Genomic DNA, 22,389 nt, shown 5'->3' on the forward strand with positions numbered 1-22,389 from the left:
TAATGCTTTACTTCATACAGCATAATGACAAGTGATACTATTTCTGCAAGTAATGCAGTGTAATCAAAATAACTGAATAATTTAAAACTAAACTGTAAAACAACCACATGTGAATCATTAGTAGTAGAACTTTGACATTAAACAAGTGAAAATTACTGAATATGAAGGGAAAGAAGCTATGCCTTTGCTCACCACATAGACACAAATACTATTATAACATACATCTGGTAAGGTTTATGAGAATACACAGCTGTTCATTCTGAAGTATGGTGCCAAATCTTTCGAGCTGTGCTCTCAAGAGTTTTTCATTCTCTCTTTCACAAAGAATACAACTCCCTACTTAACACAAACACTTCCCAGAAACACTTTCTATTGGCAAATAAGGACCCCTTTGTTCACCACTTCTGTAACCAGCAGCTCTCCCTCCAAAAAAAAAAAAAAAAAATACTTTATGCCCATCATGCACATTCGTCAACACCTTCACAGATTCTGACCCCACAATCATCCGACCCCACAATCATCCCATCACTTTTTTCAGCCAAATTACCACATCTTCAAAGCTGTCTTGTATGTTTACATACTATTGTCTCATCCCACTTCACTCAACACACACACACCCACCAACAAACTGCAGTCACATGGCTTCCGAGTTTGAAATACAGTAAACTCTCAATTAACTGCCACCTTTAAGGATTAGTAGATGCCGGCTAACTGTAGTTTCTTGTTACTTGAGAGTTGCTATTAAAAATAGACCTGAATAATAATGTACCCTACACTGTTTGGTTTAACTTGTTCTTAGGTTGGGGAGCCGCTCTAGCAGGGGCACTTTTTCAGTGTTTATTTGGTGTAGGTAGACCAGGATGAGGGCACTGGGTGGGGTGGGGGGGCGCCGTGGAGCCCTTTTTGCCTAGGGCACCAGTTGACCTAAGGCCGCTGGGGAGAGTGGGAATTTATTCCTATCTTCCTTTTTAAAACTTAACTCTAAAAATGTAAGGTATGTTTCTGCGGGGGGAGGGGGCTCCAGAAAGAGCAACACATGAAAATTGTACTGCATTTCTTGCATTTTTTTTCTAGTTGCTTGAGCTCCGGTTAATTGAGAGTTTACTATATGTATTCAAGTGTTTCTGTTATATTCTCCCTCTTTTTTCAAGGATGCATATATTAATATTCTAGATCTTACAACCTGTAGAACCTTGTGTGTCTTCCAATTCTCACAGCAGACAATGCTGAGATCATTTCAGAGAGAACAACTATTCATCTGGACCTTTATTAATTTTCTCAAAGTCAGTGGTACTCTCTCAAAATCAGAAGTCCCACTAATACTACAGATTCTCTTGGAAATATTAATGTGACCCCCAATTACAAGTGCATAGTACTCTAGACTGATCCTACCTTTAATTTCACATATACAAGCTACAAAAATCACAAGCCTAACACAACCTCAGTTATGTTTCAAAGTCTAACTGCCTTACAAAAGGAGCTTGTTTTTCTAGTACAAACCAATCCCAGACTTAGAATGTGCACAACCATCCCTAAAATGATCTAAGCTCACCCATGAGCACATCAGAGAAGCCACTGTTAAATATTTGTGACTTAAACAAACTGGAGTTGCTTGCTAGAAAAGTGAATAGTTTATTAGAACAATAAACGTTGACCTAGGTTTCGTCTCCAAAATAGAAGACTTCTTCAGAAGACTTACACAAATAACCCACTCCCTTTTATTACAACCCACACTCTAACAATTAACAATTAATGAATAATTTTAAAAGACAAAGGCTATAAGATAACCATTATTAAAATTCATTAAATTTTTTTTCATTAAAAATTTCTAAAAGAATTATACCCAACAAGCACAACAATTTAAAATTCTTAATAAACAAAACGTTATAAATACACACAACATTTAATTACTATTAACCTACAATGTGTTTAAACTTCAACAATGGTGCTATACTAATATTTTCATTAATCCCTGGGAAGTTGGTTGTATCTAACCGTAACTGACATTTCATTTCACAGAGATCCAAGTGCACATCCAATATGCTACCTTGGAGATCCCTTGTGAATTTGTTGCAGTAAACAACTTGAATTTGTGCCCACTAATTTCCTTGGTATGCCTAAAAAGGGCATTGGTGGTTCTATTATGCTTGATGTCCAGGATATGCTCACTAATCCTTTCCTTAAAGGTTCTACAAGTTTTCCAAATATAAAAGGCCGGACATGTATCACATTTTGCTATATAAACCACATTCTTACTATAGGAGTTGAAATGCCCTCCAATCACTATATGGGTTCCAGCAATATAAATTCCTGGCCCTGTATTTAGTATATACTTACATATCCCGCATCTACCACATTTAACCTGTCTAGTTGTACTAATACTTTTTACACCACCTCCTTTTCCCAATATATCTTTAAAGGACCTATCTTTCCTAAATATAAATTTGAGGACATCCCCTATTTTGGCATAAACGTTATGGTCCAACCTTAATAAACCCCAATTTTTACGAATAATTTTAATAATACCATCCACATCGTGGTTGAATGTAGTTATAAAATATATTTGTTGACAATGCCCTTCACTGGACTTCTCTTGCTCACCCAAACACAATCCATCTTCCAATGTTGCGGTGGGACCCAATCTTAAGATGGCTTCAATAATACAACCCTTTCGCTTTAAAGTGATTGCATCCCTAATAGCAATACATAAGGTGGCTGGGTAACTCCTTCTTTTAAACATATCCATTATAAATTCTAATTCATTAAGAAACTCCTGATAATCATTGCTGAAGTTTAAACACATTATAGGTTAATAGTAATTCAATGTTAAGTGTGTATTTATAAAGTTTTGTTTATTAAGAATTTTAAATTGTTGTGCTTGTTAAGTATAATTCTTTCTGAATTTTTACTGAAAATTTTTTTAATGAAAAATTTTTAATGAATTTTAATAGTTTTAATAGTTGTCTTATAGCCTGTGTCTTTAAAATTATTCATTGTTTATTGTTAATTGTTTAATAGAGTGCGGGTTGTAATAAAAGGGAGTGGGTTATTTGTGCAAGTGTTCTGATGAAGTTTTATTTTGGAGACGAAAACTAGGCCAATGTTTATTGTTCTAATAAACTATTCACTTTTCTGGCAAGCAACTCCAGCTTGTTTTGGTTGCTCATTTTTTTCCTGGTCGTTTTATTTATTGGTTGGTCGTATTTCAGGTTCTCATCGTTTAAATATTTGTGACTTCACAACCTTGCTGGGCACTATCAATGCCATTGCATCATTTTCAAAACACTGAAGTAATAAAATATTACAAAAATGGGTCTGTTCTGAAACAACACCTTAATATTCATTTTATATCACTTAAGCCGTCCTCTAGAACAAAACTATGTCATCCAAAATCTTCACTACATACTTTTTGACTCATGCTGGGACCACAACTCAGAGAGGCTTCACCTTCTCATGCACTAAATACTCCTTTTTTCAAAATGGCTCCCATCTTGGGGAACACCATCTTACTGCACACATACAGTCTTCCCCTCACAATCCACCATTAACTGCAGCTTGCCAATCACACTCCCAAACACTATCTTAGCCAGCTTCAGGAACCAGAAAACCCTGCTGTCATTTCGGGCCTCCTGGTCCTGGGGGGACTCCACCCCCCCATCCACAGCAAGTTACCTTATTTTATACTTTGCATCATGTTTGCCAAATCAACAAATGCTAGTACAACAGTCTTGTGTACTTAATAAACCAGGTGGGTAATAACTCAATTTCTAAAAGCGATATAAACTTCTCTGGTTATAGTAGCATTGTTTTTTTTCAAACAGGCTTCACAATTTCATTAAATGTTTTACCACTGACATAGTGCACTTGACTTAATTAAATCTTTCTGGTGGAAATTCTCTTCACTAAAGCAAACATCATAGCCAGCACTGGATACCTTTAATACCAATGGCTGCTGCCCACCCCCAATAATAGACTGTGGGGGACCCAAAAGGCTTCTACTGGTTAGGGAAAAAAATCATTTTCTGATTATGCTCTTTATCTGAAACAGGGTTGTGATAAAACCCTGTTAGGATAATGCTGATAATCAGTGAATGAACATGTGCAAGGTAAGAGCTACAGATCAGCAGCACAGAATGATCTTGCCTACCTTGGATTTTAAGAAGAGCTGATGCTTCCACTCTTCGGGAATGTTTGTCTTTTTCTGGGAGTTTTATAAATACCAGATACTAAATACCAGATACTAAAACTGTACAGACTTCTTGAGCAAATAAATTCAGAAAACCAAAAATAGTTGCAGAATAAAGGATCAAAATCAGGAGCACTTTTTAAATATTACTCTAATTCACTTAAAGTTAATACAACACATTTTGACTCAAAATGCATTTTTTGACAAAAAGTATGAAACTCTGATGTCTGAATGTGTCAACTGTTGTCTGTAATCTTGAAAGATTTACCAGCAAATCAAACTTTTTTTATGAGACAGAGCAAAATTAAGAAGCAGAAATCAGGGACAGTGACAGGTATGCTTTACTACTCAATGAGATAAATAAAAGTGACTTAAACCTGCTGTTTGACAACTGCTAAATAAGAGTCGCTGCTCTAGTGTGACTACTACTGCTACACAATGTATTATTTGCTGTAATAAGTGCAAAACTAGAATTGCTATGGTTTCTGGTTTTGTGTATGTGTGTGGGTGTATGTTGCAGTGTAAGAGTAACAAGCTGGTTATAATTTATTTCACTTTATATCACAAACATCAGCACTGCCATTACACTGTGTGTGAGAGAGAGAGAGAGAGAATGACAGACAGTGAGGAGAGTGAATGAGAGAGAGTGAATATAGGCACGGTTACATTGTATTAAAGAACAAGCTGGCCATATTTTACACTTACCATAACAAGCATAGACCTTACACATGAGTGGCCATTATTTGGCAGCTTGGCAGGAAGAAAATGCGTGTGAAAACAATATGTCATTGTCATTGTAGTGCAGTGAGTAGCACTGCCATTTCACATCTTGCTCTAATTGAATTATTGGCTATTTTTTTTTCTACGTGGAGTCTGAAAACCCTTGCTGTCTACGCGTGCATTTATCCATGCACTCTGGTTAATCCCAGCGCCTCAGAAGCATACAGGTGAAATGGAATTCATCCCATTTCCCTTAAGGTGAATGTACACTGTGTGAGTGAGTGAATGTCATTTTTATTTGTGTACACACAATGCTGAGTGCATACATAACTCTTCTGAGTAGTAGTAAAAAATGCAGTTAACAAGTAATTCTATTTCAAAAGCAAGGTATAAAATATATCACAGTCAGACACTTGACGCTTCTAGGATTCTGGTGGCCACCACACCCCAGACTGCATTAATGGATACTGACATGGAATTGGAGCCTTCACCTTCTCATGCACTAAGTACTCCTTTTCCAAAATGGATTCTGTCCTGGGGAGTACCATCTTACTAAACAACTACAGTCTCTCCTTAGAGAGAGATGCAGAAATTACCCCCCAGCTACAGCATTTACACACTTCATCCTATAGAAAAATAAGGGAGGAGACATTACTACAACATTCTCCTATACTTTAGAACTCTCTCTCTCTATACTTTGTCAATCTGCTAGCTTTCAGGAATGCTGAAATACTCATTTCCCTTCTGCCCTCTACAGAATCGCTTCTAAAATTAGCCCTGGTCAGATGTGTGTAGAGAAGGTTGCTATAGATTGCATGGCAAGCAAGGGATTGTGAGGCCATTATTTCTTTAATTTTCATCACAATTAAACCTTAAAGGTGTGCATAGAAGGTCTTTATAGCTAGTGTTTGGGCTTGCGTTAGCGTGGTCATGGTTTCTTTACATTTTTCACAGACCTCAGAGATTTACAAAGAAGGCTGTTATAACTAGTGTACCATCTAGGAGCAACAAAGTGGAATGAGTTATTGTAATTAATTTTTTTCCACTTTCCTTATAATCAAACATCAGGTATGTCTGCAGGTAGCTGCCTTTGTGGGGTAGGGGTAAGGAGCAATGAGGCATGCTATGTGAATGCATGACAGCAGTTACCTGAAATACATGACTGGTCGTGTAAACTTCTGCTTATAATCCAATCCAACATCATGGGGATGCTTAGGCAGTACCCTTTTTGTTTGGGGGGGGGGTAGGGAGGCAGGCAGGACTTCTGCATCCTCACAGACAATTGTTTTGTTTATTTCGAGCTACTGTTTTGTCAGCTTTGAATTATTTTCTTCTTTCATGGAAGACGGAAATTCTTTTCTTACTCATTTTTGTTCAAGCCATTTTTGGATTAAAAGGTTGGGTAAATGATCTAAAATGTATCCCAACACATCTACAACCTTTTTGCTTCTGGGAATCTCGGATTAATGGAGTTATTTCTTAAACAGTTACTACTGTTCTGTCTTGGTCAAAAGGTGTGCTGAAAGGATGCAAGAAAAACTAAAATTGAACAGCAACACTGAATTTCTTCCTTAATCATAGCTTCTGTTCAAGCCATTACTGCATTGTGTAAAAATGTATTTCTGAGCATATAGAAAGTCATGGCTTCTTGAAAAATCTAGCAAATAAGGAAAAATGTGAGAAAATGAATAAAGTAATGCGCACGGTGTGGAGAGTCAGAGATTGGGCAAGAGGAGCATTGCAGGATGTGCGTGTGAGGAGGAGGGGGGGATGAAGCAAGTAGGGAGTGTCTAGGACACAATTTCACTCAAGTCTAGCATTGTACATATAGATGCAGCAATATATTACTGTTATAACTATATACCAGTAACTGTCAATGTCCCTCTGTGAGATGAGCCAACATAATATGGTACGCATGCTTGTCATAATACAAGAGCATTGTAGCTACAGTTCAGTTTGTGCAAACTACTCTTAAATCTCTGCGGTATGAATTAAAATGCTGCTTAGGAATGGTGGCAGTGATAGGGTGATATTTAGACTGAAGTGCCTGGGGACCCTCAGCTTGACATTTGCTGGGGCTCCGAAAATGCCAACATCAGCCCTGTTTTCTATAAATGCTAGAGAGAACTTAACTCCCTTCTTCCTTCCAGTTACACAAAACTTGTGGAACAGTTACATGGCATTCAAAGATCAACTAAGCTACTGAATATGTTCTCTCTCTATACCCAGCATGAACTGTACAATCCTTTTCAGTAACTTCCCGATTACTCTCTAGGCTTGCATCAACACCTCGTTAGTCTATGTAATAACAAAAGACAGTACGTCTTCACATTCCTTATTCATCTGCCTTGTCTCTTAAATGTAATGTAGGCTTAAATGTAATGTAGAATTTATTTTTATTGCCTGGTACCAAGTCATATTAGCATACATCATGATATTAGACCTATGCAGTATCATCATGGCTGTAGCTTAAAATGCAAGACTTGCAAAAAGAGGTAGTGTGCATCAGATACATTTGATATACAGCACAAGACCAGTAGCCAAACAAATGCCTGCAGCCTTTAAATGTGAGGCAAATATGCCAGACACACACTGCACAACAGTCCTATTCTGCATATCAAATTTGAAGTAGATCAAATCCAATCTGTACAACTAGCTTAACAATTCCTCTATTTCAGGATGACACCACAGGACAAAAAAAAGGAAGGAATAAACTTGCAAAAGAGCGATGAATACATGTGAATGTGTTTAGGTGCTAGATTTCATACAAACCTGCCAAAATAAGACTCAAATATATTTGCTAACGCTACTTCAGGAAGGTATTTCAGTAGTTTGGGGTTGCCATTTTTTTTAAATATATTACTGAGGAAGAAGACTGAGGTAACAGAAATGAAGTTTTTCAAATGGGTGGAAAGATGTACACGGCTGGACACACAGAAATAAAGCAGAAGCCAAAGCCTATTCTACCCATATTCTATCCCCAATTCTTCCTCAAACAAGTCTTCCCTCCCTATTCACTTCCTACTCGCTTCAACCATCCCATACAATCCAAACTCCTCCCCCATTACACTCTTACACACTCCTCTCTACAGTCCATCACCTATTACAAGCAGCACTCCATTTCTTTTTCATAACTTGCTCATTACCATTACACCTCTCAGCTATTATCCACAACACTTCAGCTTCATATAGTAAAGTTTTCCTCACTCTCACAAGTACTGCTTATACAAACCTACCATCTTGCACAACACTATATTTATACTCTGTGAATCACTCACACTCTTTATAATCATGTTCACCTTCCTTCTCCACATTTTCTCAGGCCTTTCTGCAATTACACTGGCTTTGTCACACATCTCTATACCTGTACATCCTACATTCACCTCAAACTCTCTTCAGCAAAACAAGCTTTATACTGAAGGATAATTAAAACTGAAGGAGCTGTTCCTGTACAGACTTCTCACCCCAGCTCTATGGAGACAGTCACCCCAAATATGGATCACTCTCCACTAACCAAACAGGATTTTCTACTTTCCCACTCCCACCTCCCATTCTACAATGCACCTTCAATACCCATTCTTATTAACATTAGAAGCATTGCTAACAAAATAACGGAGCTACATGCATGGCTAACCATGCAGTCCCCACACATTCTCACCACCTCTGAAATCTGTCTGAAACAAGGCAAAGATGTGGAAATCCCCCCACTGCTACAGCATTTACAGACTTGATTGTATAGAAAAGAAGGGAAGAGTCATTGTCATAATGTTCTCCTACACCCTAGAACTCTCTATTTCTATACCATGGCAATCTGCTGGCTTTCCGGAATGCTGAAATTCTCACTTCCCTTCTTATGCATCATTGCCTTATACAACCTACCAAGAAATACCATCTCTGTTGGTTTACTATCAATATCTCGAAAATTAAAATAAAAACGGTACTTATAACCGAAGCCTTTAACCGAATCTACAACCACCTGAACAGCCCTATTGTCAAAAAACAGCTGTTAATGCCGACAATGTTGACAACATTTTACAGCATTAACAACAATGCCACCCTTGCCACAACATCCTAATCCCTACACCTAACATCCCGTTTATGTAGGGGGACAAGCCCCACACACCCCCCTAACTTAATATTCCAACACGGAGATCGCACTACAGTGAGGAAAGGGATTTCTTTCCCTAACAGCACTGTACCGCGATCCCTTCACATGAGCAAACGTTATATATGCGAATGCACAGTCCATTCGCAAATATGGCGTTTGCTCATGTCACCTGCACACATATGAAGTATTCGAACATCTGCCGTTCAAATACTTCATAGCTGTGCAAGTGCACGGTGACATTTTAATAGTAAACAATCTCTATTATGTTATATACCTCACCAGGAGACACCTCCACTATGGAAGATATTCCTTCATGCATCCCTTATAAACCAATTATTCTTAGGGACCCAGACAAAGATTGCCTCTTCTCCATTACTGACTCTTCCAACAATCACCAAATCTTTTTGGCTATTCTCAAAATATTCAGACTCCAACTAGATCCAACAAACCCAATAAAGCATGTCCTCTGGACTGGTTACGGACTACCAATTCAAAAAAAGTACCTACTGGTACAATTCGTAATTACCTCTCTACCTTTGCAATTAGAATTACTATCCATGTCCGCAACTTCACCTTATTGAAGTATGTAATCTAACCAGCTTTCACCCCAACACATGCATACCCACTCTTACAAAAACAATTGAAAACTACTCAGGACAATTCCTCTTGATGCCATTCCTCTCTCCTCTAACAAAACTTTCCTTAAATAATCAGGCTCCAATTCTAAGAAAGAGGGTCAAGCATAACACTGCCTCCCTGGCTGTCATCTCTCACAAAAATGCTCATGCATAAAGGGTAAGCCCTGGACATCTGGCAACTAAATCCAACTCCACAAGACCATCAAATGTTTAGATACCTCTACAATCAAAAAAGTAATTATGGGGCTCCATCAAAAGCCTCTTAATCCTTGATAGAGGTCAAGAGTCCAAACCATGCTCTGATATGGATTTAGACAGTACTGCCACAAGCCTTCCACTTCATAAACACCAAAAATTCATTACTTAATAAAATATCAATCCACAAAAACGTCAACAATTCAAGAAATTCTAATTCCTTCTTCCTCGGCTCTATTCCCACCTGTTCCCTAAAGCACCACCTCCTCAAACTTAAATTCACCACTATTGATAATTTACCAAGAAACTCTCTCAAAATTGCTGCTTAAGCCCTAGCCTATTCTACATCTATTCTAATAGACAGATCTAGCCGAGAATCTTATGACCCCCCCATATTCACAAAGAGGCAAACTAAACTCTTAAACCATAAGCCTATAGCCATACTTTCCCCTCATCTAATATCCTGGAAAATGCATCCACATTCAACTACTTAAACAGATACTTAAAAAAATTCTCTCCCCCAGAAAGAAGAGTTTCAGATCAAACCACAGCAGTACCACCGAATTATTCAGCTTCATAAAACACCAGTAAAAAAATGCAACACAAACAATACTGTATCCACAATATTCTTAGACTTCTCTTATCAAAAGTCTTTGATACAGTCTGTTTTAGTTAGCATCCTTAGGACTATGCCATTTCAACCTCTCCTGATTCTCAAGCTACCAGTCAGACAGATCATAAAGGTATTAAACAGCAAACAAGCTACTCAACCAATCTACCAGTATCTGTCGGTGTACCTTAAGTATCAATACTTGGACACCTCTTGTTCAACATATTTATTAATTCATACACTGCTTTTAAACATGGCAACCTAATCAAATATACTGACGATTCTACTATTATATGCTCAGCCTAGAATTCTACTATGATTCAGCATCTCACTCAGTATTCATTCACCTCCATTGAAACTTTCAGCATCTCACTCAGTATTCATTCACCTCCACTGAAACTTTGTTTGCCAAAATCTGGCTTCATCCTGAATCCAAACACAAAACTACTACTTTTTAATCAAGTCCAAATCCTGATTGCAAAATACTACCACAGTTACAAGGGCTCTAACTTAAAATTCTGCTGAAGGACCTCAGTACTGAAACTGTAGTATTGTTTAAACACTTAACACAATGTAGTATTTCTAATATGTATCAAGTACACTGGAGACTTTGTACTGTGTACTGCTGTTATGTGTTGTGCATTACTATTACGTACACACAATGCCTTAGTATTTACATAAGATGTAAAAATGTAATAGTAGAATGTTGTTTAACTCTGTATGGAACTTTTGTGCAGAGATGGACTACCCGGTAAACAAAAACAAATTAAACAGACTGTTACAGAGAAGGTCAAGGAAAACTGATTATGGTGGTTTGGTCACATCTGCAGGAAAGCAGAAGACAATTTAACGAAGGTAATTTGGGAGAGATAGCAAGATGGCAAGAGGAAACAAGGATGGATTACATGTCAGAAAATCTGAGACAGTCAGGCATGATTGTTGAAGAATGGTATCAAATCGAGACAGGACACCTCCAACCCCAAGTAGAACAATAAAAAAAGGGGGGGGGTATAATGAGGCTGTCGCTGATGGTAATTACTGTGGAGATAAAAACAAAGTTGTAGCTATTGGAGTTGTTCAAGGTTAGCCACTTTCCACAGTTTCATCCCTTCTTGTTAGAAGTAGTGCTGGTTTCACCTCATCTAAAATACACAAGGCTCCCATACAAATGCAACCTTGGCATGCATACTCTATTATTCAAGGCTGAAACCTCAATATGTGCCTCTAGCAAAAAATGTACAGATGCCAGTATGTGCTATGTAAATTAACAGTGTAGCAGTAGATCAAAACTGTGCAAGTCCGCAACCACTATTTAAGCACAAAAATATGTACACAGAAAAAGGAATAAGCATGCGGATAAGCTTTGATATTACTTTGACCCCTCCCTGAAGCTCTACTGTTACTGAGGCTATATCCATGATCTTTCATTAGGGAGGGTGACTAACAGTAAACAACACTGATTAACAGCCAAGTAGTAAGGTTACCTCTGGGAAGTGGAAAGTTGCATAAAGTATCAGTAACAAACCCCGTCTCACCTCTAGACTAAGCTTCAAATTTGTAAAAATATAGGCAGTAGTCCATGTGTCTGCTTCTGTTATGTCACTGGCTGGAAGGGGATTGATAGACAGTCAGCTCATTTGTACCTCATCAGCAGGGTAAGTGTTGACTAGAAGGGGCAGTCATTCAGGCAACTGTCAAGGGTAGCCTGTGATTTTCTTTTTACAGTCGACCTTCCTGCACACATTTGGCATTAGCATGAAGCTGATCTCAGCCAGGGAAATCAGACCTACCTGTGGGCACCCCTGACTACATACTGCCCCCACACAGCCTCCTGGGAGAAAAGAGTGACCATGTACCTTCCTTCTTCGCCCTCCCTGCCTGATTTCTCCAGTGCAGAGGCCAATCAAACCCTAGTCACATGTGCTTCAGTTAGAGCTCCATCCCTCTGCACTTGTTATAACAGAAAATAAAGCAGCACTTGGACAAGAACTGTTTTGTGATCAGCAGATTTTCTGTTCTTTCCCCGAAGGATACAAAAGAACCAGATCTGCCCCCCCCCCCCCACAAAAAAAAGGAATCTTTATAGAATAACCTGAAATGTTTAAGAGCATAAAAATAACCTAGGGAGGACACACCACGATTCAACGGTGTTGTTTGGTACACCGCTGATGCCATGCGTCCGCTTTCAGTTGTCCGTTTACATCCTTCTGGACAACATCCTTATTCCTGTGCTTATTTTCTTTCACTTCAAAAAAAAAACAGAAATTGGGAGGTTTGCACACCCCCATTTTATTTCTACACATAAAACATATTATCGAATAACTATTTACAGAAGGTTAAAAATCTGGTTGCGATAATACGTAAGTACCAAATAACCAAGACAGTATCTTGAGAATCTGTTTAAAAAATGGAAGCTGAATGACTTGGTTAATGAAACTGATGATACTGCCTTAGACAGGATAAAAAGTTAATTTAAGGATTTTCTTCCATTGCAGCATACCAAGTAAGGAAGTTTGCATAGCAATAACTGTGACTAATACAATAAACAGCAGTTACTTCAAGCTTTCACCAACAGAACTGGTTCCTGGAAAGTTATTTCAGGTCTACGGAATCACATCGGCTCAGAGGGTGCTAATGTGCGCCTCCCCAGCATAAAATTTAAGCCCCACAATGGTGCTACTTGCCCTTTGCGGTGTCCTCACATAAAAAAAAATAGATTTTTAACATTTTAACAGCTGAATACAGCTGCTCTTGGTGGGCAGATGGGAATACATGATGCAACTACTCGTATATGGACTTTAATTGAACAGGCTGGACCAGCTTTAGAATATTAGTAAAAAAAAAAAAGGTCTAGCAAACACTGAATTTGGTAACTCAGTTGAGTCAATCCCTTAAAAGAAAAGTACAGTTTTGTACCTACCATAAATGTAGATGTTCGAAGATCCACATTGCTGCAGTCCTTACACTTGGGTAGTCCGCTGTCCTCAGTCGGCCCGAATATCAAAGTATAAGGCTGACGTCGGTCAGGGCGCATTTGACTGACGTCAGGACGTCAGGGTACAAATGCGCATGACCGGCGTCATATCCTCAGTCTTTTCTTGCCCCAGATGTCAGAAGACCCTAAAAATAAAGGTCAAAACCAAAAGACAGCAAACAACCAACCAACCACCCTTGCACTAACTATATGTACAATATATACAATATACACAAAATGTACAACCCAACCCACACAACCACCTCTAACTACAGAGGGGAAGGAGGGAGGTAAATTGGACTGCAGCAATGTGGATCTTGAACATCTACATTTATGGTAGGTACAAAACTGTACTATGTTCTTCATCTCACATTGCTGCAGTCCTTACACTTGGGTAGAATCCCAAAGCAGAGTTAAGGGAGGATGGCTAACTACAAGGAAGCAGGAGCTGCCAAAATGCCCTGCAAAACAGCAGTGGCAAAACCAGCCCTGGACTTAGAGTAAAGTGGCAGGTGATAATGCCTAGAGAAAGTATGCACAGAACTCCAAGTAGCTGCCTCCAAAATATCCTTGGTTGCCACTCGCCGCAAAAAGCTGTTGAAGTGGCAGTAGCCCAAGTGGAATGAGGCCTAATCCCAGCTGGAATTTCCTTGCCATGATGGGAATAACAGAAAGCAATGCAAAACCCAATCCACTTAGAAATAGTTTGTTTTGATACAGGCTTGCCCTGAGAACTCAAAGCAAAAGAAACAAACAACTGCTGAGACTGCCTGAACCCTTTAGTTCTGTCCAAATAATAACGCAACTGCCTGTGGACATCTAAAGTGTGCAAAATCTTTTCCCCTTTATTTTGGGGATTTGCATAAAAAGTAGGCAAATGAATAGTTTGGTTTAAAGCCACACTAGAAACCACCTTAGGCATAAAGGAAGGATTAGTACGTAATGATACCCTATCCTTATGGAAAATCAAGAAAGGCTCAACCGCCATAAGGGCCTGTAATTCAGAAACCCTTCTTGCAGAGGTAATGGCCAACAAAAAAGCAGTCTTCCATGATAAATATTTCAACTCAGCAGTAGCTGGAGGCTCAAAAGGTTGTAGAGTGAGTTTCTCCAACACAAAATTGAGATCCCAAGCAGGAGTAGGAGCTCTTCGTGGGGGTCTAATATTCTTTGCCCCTCTAAGAAATTGCTTGAGCAAAGGATGAGAAAACAATGGTGGGTCACAGTCATAGTGAGCCAAAATTGCTGCAGCATGAACCTTAATAGAAGAGAAAGACAAACCTTTGTCCAGTAACTCAGTAAGATATTGAAGAGCCACACTCAAATTAGGCCCAGAAACATCAAAATCTTTTGCTGCACTCCAAATTAAAAATCTCTTCCATTTATCTGCGTACACTTTCCTTGTACTAGGCCTTCTAGCTTCCAAAATCACATTCAAAACTTGTTGTGGAAGTTGAGACCCTCTATGGTTCAAAACAGAATATGCCAGGCTGGTAGGTGCAGAGAGTGAAGTTTGACATTCAGCAAATGGCTGTCCTCCTGTGACAACAGGTGTGGAATCGAAGGCAAAGGCCATGGAGGTTTCCGTACCAGACTTCTCAGTAATGGGTACCAGTGCTGTCGAGGCCAATCTGGAGCTATTAAAATCATCCTTGGCTTGTCCTGTCTGACTTTTAGAAGTACCTTTGGGAGGAGAGGCAGAGGAGGAAAGGCATACACATGAAGATTGCTCCAATTGAAAGAAAGAGCATCCACTTTCCAAGCTGTGGGATGAAACCTTTTGTGCAAAACTTTGGCAGCTGATGGTTTAGTGGAGAAGCGAACAGATCTATGTCTGGAGTTCCCCATGACACTGTCAATTTCTGAAATACATGAGGATCCAATTTCCACTCGTGGGGATCCATAATACGTCTGCTCAACACATCTGCTAAGGAGTTCTGTGCTCCTGGCAGAAACCTTGCCTGAAGATTGAGCTGTAAACTGAGAGCAGTCTCCCACAAAATCATTGCTTGCCTGCATAGAGGATAAGAATGCGTTCCCCCTTGCTAGTTGATGTACCACATGACAGTTGTGTTGTCTGTTAGAATCAACACCTGCCCTGGAAGAAGTAATTCCTTGAAAGCAATTAATGCAAACTGGACTGCTAACATCTCCTTCATGTTGATATGTAGATGTTGTAGTCTGACAGGCCACTTGTTTTGTATCCACTTTCCATTTAGATGAGCTCCCCAAGCTTTGTCTGAGGCATCTGTCGTTAAAATCTGACTCACCTCTGGCCGGGTCACAGAGAGTCCCTTGTTTAGGTGACATTCCTGAGCCCACCACAAAAATTCCTTTTGAATGCAAGGTATTATTTGAATGACAGTGTCCAGATCCTGGCAGTGCTGTGTCCATACATTTTTGAGATACCATTGTAGCTTCCTCATATGCAGTTTGGCATTGGGAAGCACCAGAATACAAGATGCCATGAACCCTAAGGCTTGAAGGACTGTCCTTGCAGTCAGCCCGGACTGATGAGATAGTTGATGGAAGTAAAGGGATAGATTCCTTGTTTGTCCGGGGTCAAAAGGCCATCTGGGATGCTGTATTCAGTCTCACACCCAGAAAGCACATGTCTTGAGAGGGTACTAGACTGGACTTTATTTCGTTCACAGAATACCCTAGGCATCTTAGCACTGCTATCACATATTCCAAATGATGAAGAAGCTCTTCTCTTCCTTGAGCCAGAATTAGGCAGTCGTCCAAATAAGGATAGATCTGTATTCCTTTTAGTCTGAAGAAAGCTATCACTGGAGCCAGAACTTTTGTGAACACTCTGGGCGCAGTAGATAAGCCAAAGGGCAATGCAGAGAACTGATAGTGAGAAGTCCCAGCTCGAAAACGCAGATACTTTCTGCAACTTAGTCTGATAGGAACATGAAGGTAAGCCTCCTTGAGATCCAAAGTTACCATCCAATGATCTTTGCCCAGCAGAGGTAAAAGCTGCTGCAACGTCAACATTTTGAACTTAGGAATGTCCAGATAAGTGTTGAGGATAGATAAATCCAAAATTGGTCTCCACGTGTTCCCCTTCTTTGGTACTAGGAACAGGCGAGAATAAAATCCTAGGCCCACTTCTGGCAGAGGGACCGGCTGTATGGCCCCTAGTTGGAGTAACAGAGAAACCTGTTTGTGAGCCTCTATTCTTTGTTGAGGAGGAACGTCTGGCATGCCTTTGAAAGGAGGCAAGGTATGGAAATAAAACCTGTAGCCGTGGTGTATGATATCCAATACCCATCTGTCCTGGGTAATTAAACTCCAATTTTCTTTGAAAAGTGCCAACCTTCCTCCCAAAGGTGCTGCCAGACGAGCAGGCTCTGGCAGCTGAAAAGGTAGGTCATTGGGTCTGCTTACGAAAGGACTGACCCCTGCCCTCACCCGAAGCCTGTGCAGGAGAACTTCCTGTTCTAGGCCTGAAAGAGTCCTGGGCCCTGCCCTTACCACGTCTAGATCTACCCCTAGACTGTGAATCATAAGAAGGATACGTCCACCCTTTAGTAGGCCAATTTCTACTAAACTTTGGAGGCTGGACCTGCAAAAAATCTTTAACAGTCTGCATAGACTTAGCCTTGTCTTCCATTTTCTTTAAAACTGTCTCAACAGGAGGACCAAACAACACGTCAGATTGTAAAGGAGCATCTAAAATCCTTGTTTTAACATGTTCAGACAAATTCTGATCCCTCAGCCAGGCGTGCCTGCGAAGAACTGACCCAGTGGCAGCCACCCTAGACGAGGCCTGTACAGCATCAAAACCACATTGCAAAGAATGCTTACCCACCTGTTCAGAAACATACACTAAATCTTGCAACTCCTTACAATCAATACCTACTGCCAGAGCATCAACCTTAGACTTCAATTGTGAAAGGAGATAATTTTGGTATTTCAACATGTGAAACTGGCAATTCAGAGCCCTCATAGCAAGAGTGGAAGAAGTATAGACTTTCTTTCCCCATCTATCCAAGGCCCTAGCCTCCTTGTCTGCAGGAACCGGATTCTTAACAACAGAAGCCTTAACACCTTTAAGCCCCTGGCTAACCGTTTCCGGGTCTGCCCTAGGACTCTTAAAAAGATACTTATGAGCTTCAGGCACCCTGTAATACCTATCCGGCTTAACAGGAGCAGGAGGCAAAGAATCAGGATTAAGAGAAGCTTCTGTAAAAACATCTTCCACTACATCCAAAACAGGAGGTATAGCCAAAGGCCTATGCTGGGGTAAAAACAGAAATTCCCTAAGCCTTTTCCTGGAATCAGAGAAGTCCTGACCTTCCCACTTAAAATGCTCCCTCATGGAATGAAGAGTTTCTGAAAAAGAAAAATCCTCAGGAGGAGTAGCAGAACGAGTAGAATCATCCACATCAGAATCAGAATAAGGACAGTACCGCTGCAAGTCTTCAGCGAAGACTCTGAAACATCTGAAGCCTGCTCAAAACCCCCAGCTCAGGCTCCACCCTAGGTCTCTTATCAGGAGGGCATAGAACCCTAATCAAAGTAATCAAATCTTGTGCCATTTTAAGCATATGCTTCTTGGGCACAGTACCTGAAGAGCTAGGGGTAACACCAACTGAAGCTAAACCTGGCCTGCCCCTGGGGGAAGCCTTTGAAACAGAAGGAGAGGGTCTAGCCACCCTAGGAAGGGAGGGGAGTATAGTAACAGGAGAAGCCCCCTCAGCCTGACTAGTCTCCTGAGAGGCCACATCTTGCAATAATAAGGTCTCACCCTGGGAACACAAAGAAACCTCCGGTGGAGCCACCGGCTCCACCGACACCTCTAAAGAACCGGCGTCTGGTACAGACGGTTCTTCTAGCCTAGGCTTAATTGCCTTGTCCTTGCGCTTCTTCGAAGAAGCGGGCGTCGGAGCATCCGACGGCATTTTATAGTTGCACCGCTTCCCAAAGACTAACCTTGCACAATCCAACCTTCTCTTTATAGTGCGTTTATTAAATCTAGCACAAGAGCGACAGCCAACAACGTTGTGCTCAGGCCCTAAGCAAGGAATACACAAAGTATGATAATCTCTATGCGGTATCTGTTTCCCACAAGAAATGCAATTATTAACTTTTTCTGACATCCGGTAAATGACTGAGGCAAGAAAAACTAAAATATTCCCCAACGGGGTACTTAGCCAACTTTGAACTCGGTCTGAAACTTCTAAATCGAAAAATCTCAGAACGCCAACCGGCACTTGCAATACTGCTTCTGCATCGGACCATGCGGCAAAAAAGACTGAGGATATGACGCCGGTCATGCGCATTTGTACCCTGACGTCCTGACGTCAGTCAAATGCGCCCTGACCGACGTCAGCCTTATACTTTGATATTCGGGCCGACTGAGGACAGCGGACTACCCAAGTGTAAGGACTGCAGCAATGTGAGATGAAGAACATCTGTGGGAATTCTACCCCCACTTATGAAGATAAGTTGAGCTGGTTTTAGGCATTTTGCCTTCTTATAACTTGGCAGTACATTTAGAACTGATCATTGAGAATTTTTAGTACCATTAGAAGAGAGAAAAATTACTACAAGAAATTAGAAATAGATTTCCAAGTTGGAAGATTCAGAGACTTTAGACTGGAATCAAGTGCTGTGCTGTACTGCTGATTCCATGAATACTTACATACAATTAAAATCCAGGGTGGTTTGAGTACTGTTGATTCATTAGCAAGGAAAACCATGGTTGTATTGGCTAAGATGTGGGTTCACTTTGTCCTGTACTGTTGTTGTCTTTCGGTTTTTCCCGGTTAGGGGTCGCCACAGCAGAATTCTGGTCCACTAATGATTGGCAGTAGATTTTCACGAATGCCAAGGTGCCAGCTCGACGTTCAACCTTCAACGAAGGCACGCCCATTTACGCATGTCTTTTGAACACCCACCCAACCGCGGGGAGGACATGCAGACTCCACACTCTATAAAGAAAACCTTCTGGACCAGTTAAAAAGGCAGATCTTGCATCAGGATTTCAGTAAAGTGAAAAGATGACCTGTCCCTAGACTGAGTGACACTATTGAAGAGAGCAGGAAAATGGAACATAACCGGCACAGCTGGAGAAAAAAGCTCTAATGTGGATATATCGCAACATACTCCAATCTGATATAGCTAATGAAATTCTGAAAGTTCCAGGTACCATTCATGTTCTAGGCAGATATGTCTGCTTGAGTAACTACCAGGATGTTCCATTTCCCTGGAAGGTGAAGTGCAGATTTGTGTGTATAGTGGATATAAAAAGTGTACACACCCCTGTTAAAATGCCAGGTTTTTGCAATATAAAATGAGACCACAATAAATCATTTCAAAACTTTTCCCACCTTTAATGTGACCTTATAACCTGCACAATTCAACTGAAAAACAAATCTATTAGGGGAAAAAATAAAAAAGTACAATAAGCTGGTTGCATAAGTGAGTACACCCTTAAACTAATACTTTGTTGAAGCACCTTTTGATTTAATTACAGTATTCATTCAGTCTTCTTGGGTAGGGGTCTATCAGTATGGCACCATCTTGCCTTGGAAATATTTGCCCACTCTTTCCTTGCAAAAGCGCTCCAAATCTGCCAGATTGTGAGAGCATCTCTTGTGCACAGCCCTCTTCAGGTCACCCTACTGATTTTCTATTGGATTTAGGGATGGGGTCTGGCTAGGTCATTCCAAAATGAATTTTCTTCTGGTGAAGCCATTCTTCTGTTGATTTGGATGTATGCAATCAAAACGTGCTTCAAGGGAGTGCTCACTTATGCAACCAGCTTATTGTATTTTATTTTTTCTCCCAACATATTTGTTTGCTTTTCAATTGAATTGTACAGGTTATAGGTCACATTAAAGGCGGGAAAACTTTTGAAATTATTTATTGTGGTGTCATTTTTTATATCACAAAAACCTGGAATTTTAACAGGGGTATGTACACTTTTTATATCCACTGTATATCTACTTTTTAAACAGGTTCTTGAACTGGTTTGATGACACTTCACAACCATAACCCAGGCAAGATGTACAATTAAGCACAGAAACAAAATCTTACATAAGCATATTACAGTAATATAACAGAGTTCAAAACAAAATGATTAATAGTAAGCAAAATATTGTGATGAACTGCTCATTCCCAAATATGGAGCACTTCTGAACAAAGCTAAAAAGATCCAATGCCCTTTGTTTGTTTACCCACAGTGGTGGTGTCTGCACTGACTTGAAATATACTTGCAGAAGTGTTAAAAGGAAACCAGCCTCGTAAATTGCTTTCATGTCTTTCAGACAGGTGTGTGTGTGCAAAACAATTAATGCAAAATAGAGATAAAATCTGGAAACAGTGACTAAAAAACAAAAATCAAACTACCCTTAAGAATTATAGGCAACTTTGTAATCAAGTTAAAAAACAGGCAATTAAAGACAAAAAGGAATACTACCACAAATTTCAATCCAATAATAGAAACAAACCTAGAAAAGTTTGGAAATCCATTACTTCACTTCAGTACCCTGGCACAAAAACAATCCTACTCCATTTCCTAATAAAAGCCACCCAGATATTTCCAATCTCTTTAAACACCCATTTTATTAACACCATAGCTAATATTACAACTAACTTCCCCCAAACTCACCGTGACTCCACCAGTTTCTCTATTTCACCAACTTTACCCCCTCATGTTAGCCATTATTCTCATTTCCCCATCCAACCTCGAGGTCACTGACACACCCTCCCAACCAAGCACATCTTTTACACCAAAACCTATTTCAGCTACCATTATAAAGAAAATTTCTCCTCAAACTGAAACCTGTCGCTAATGTAGCTGATGATCTACCCTTATAATACTTAAAGCTAGTTGCTGAAGCTATTGCTTATCCTATCAGCATTCTAATAAATAGAGCCATTCTGGAGTCCTACGTCCAAATACCTGGAAAAAAAAAACATTCATACTACCCCTTCACAAGGGGGATGACCTTACTACAGATCTTTCCAATTACTACCCTATTGCTATTCTTTCTTCTATTAATAAAATACTTGAAAATGCATACAAACTCAACTTCTCGACTTTCAAATCAAATTCTATCTCCTACTCAACATGGCTTCAGACCTGGTCACAGCACTATGATTGCTCCGATTTCCTTTTTGGACAGTAAATAAAGCTAAAAACTCAGGTAAAAAGGTCTCTCCTCTATTTCTAGAGTTTTCAAAAGCCTTTGATACTGTTTCTTATCCACTACTACTAAACCAGCTCTCCCAAACTGAACTCTCCACCTCACCACTTAACTAGTTCACAAACTATCAAATAGACAATCAGATGGAAGTCCTCCCTCTCTCATGTCCACAACCCCACAGGTGCTCTCCCAAGGCTCTATTTTAGAACCACTTCTATTTAGCATCTATAACGATTTACATTCCTCACTCAAATCAAGGCTCTCTAATTCAATATGCAGATGATTTAACTATCATCTGTTCTGCATACTCTATACCAAATCTCCTAAACACTACACAACTAGCTTTCACCTCCATAGAAAATTGGCTAAAAAATCTGTTACTCAATCCAAACAAGACCAAGCTAATTCTATTCACCCCTAAAAAAGAAAAAAAAAAAAAAAAAAAAAAAAAGAGAGAAAAAAAAAAACAAAAAACATTTCACTATACTCTCCCAGAGCAAAACACCAACTGAAATAGTGTCTTACACCAAATTACTAGGCATAATAATCAAATACCTGAAATTTGAACTACCCTACGCATTCAACACAACCAACAAAAAAACTCACCAAAAACTGGGCATTCTGTATAGATAAACCTTTTATGAGCTTGTCTACCAAAATAAACCCTTGCTACCACATATCTACTACCTTCCCTTACCTATGGAACTCTATTACTTACTAACCTACAATCTACCTTACAAATCACAGCTAGAATTTTGTTATAGCAAGGTTGATGGGTGGAATATGAGGTATTGGT

At 39.8% G+C, this 22,389-nt stretch overlaps 1 protein-coding gene across 4 annotated transcripts in view; it reads right to left on the minus strand.

Annotated features, from left to right (window-relative positions):
• CEP57L1 (centrosomal protein 57 like 1) overlaps positions 1 to 22,389 on the minus strand; it is a 971,979-nt gene that overhangs the window by 648,355 nt on the left and 301,235 nt on the right. The gene's annotated exons all lie outside the window — the stretch shown is intronic.

The sequence above is a fragment of the Protopterus annectens genome, chromosome 1.part0 (assembly GCF_019279795.1).
Source record: "Protopterus annectens isolate FY-2018-M chromosome 1.part0, PAN1.0, whole genome shotgun sequence".
NCBI classification, from domain to species: domain Eukaryota; kingdom Metazoa; phylum Chordata; order Ceratodontiformes; family Protopteridae; genus Protopterus; species Protopterus annectens.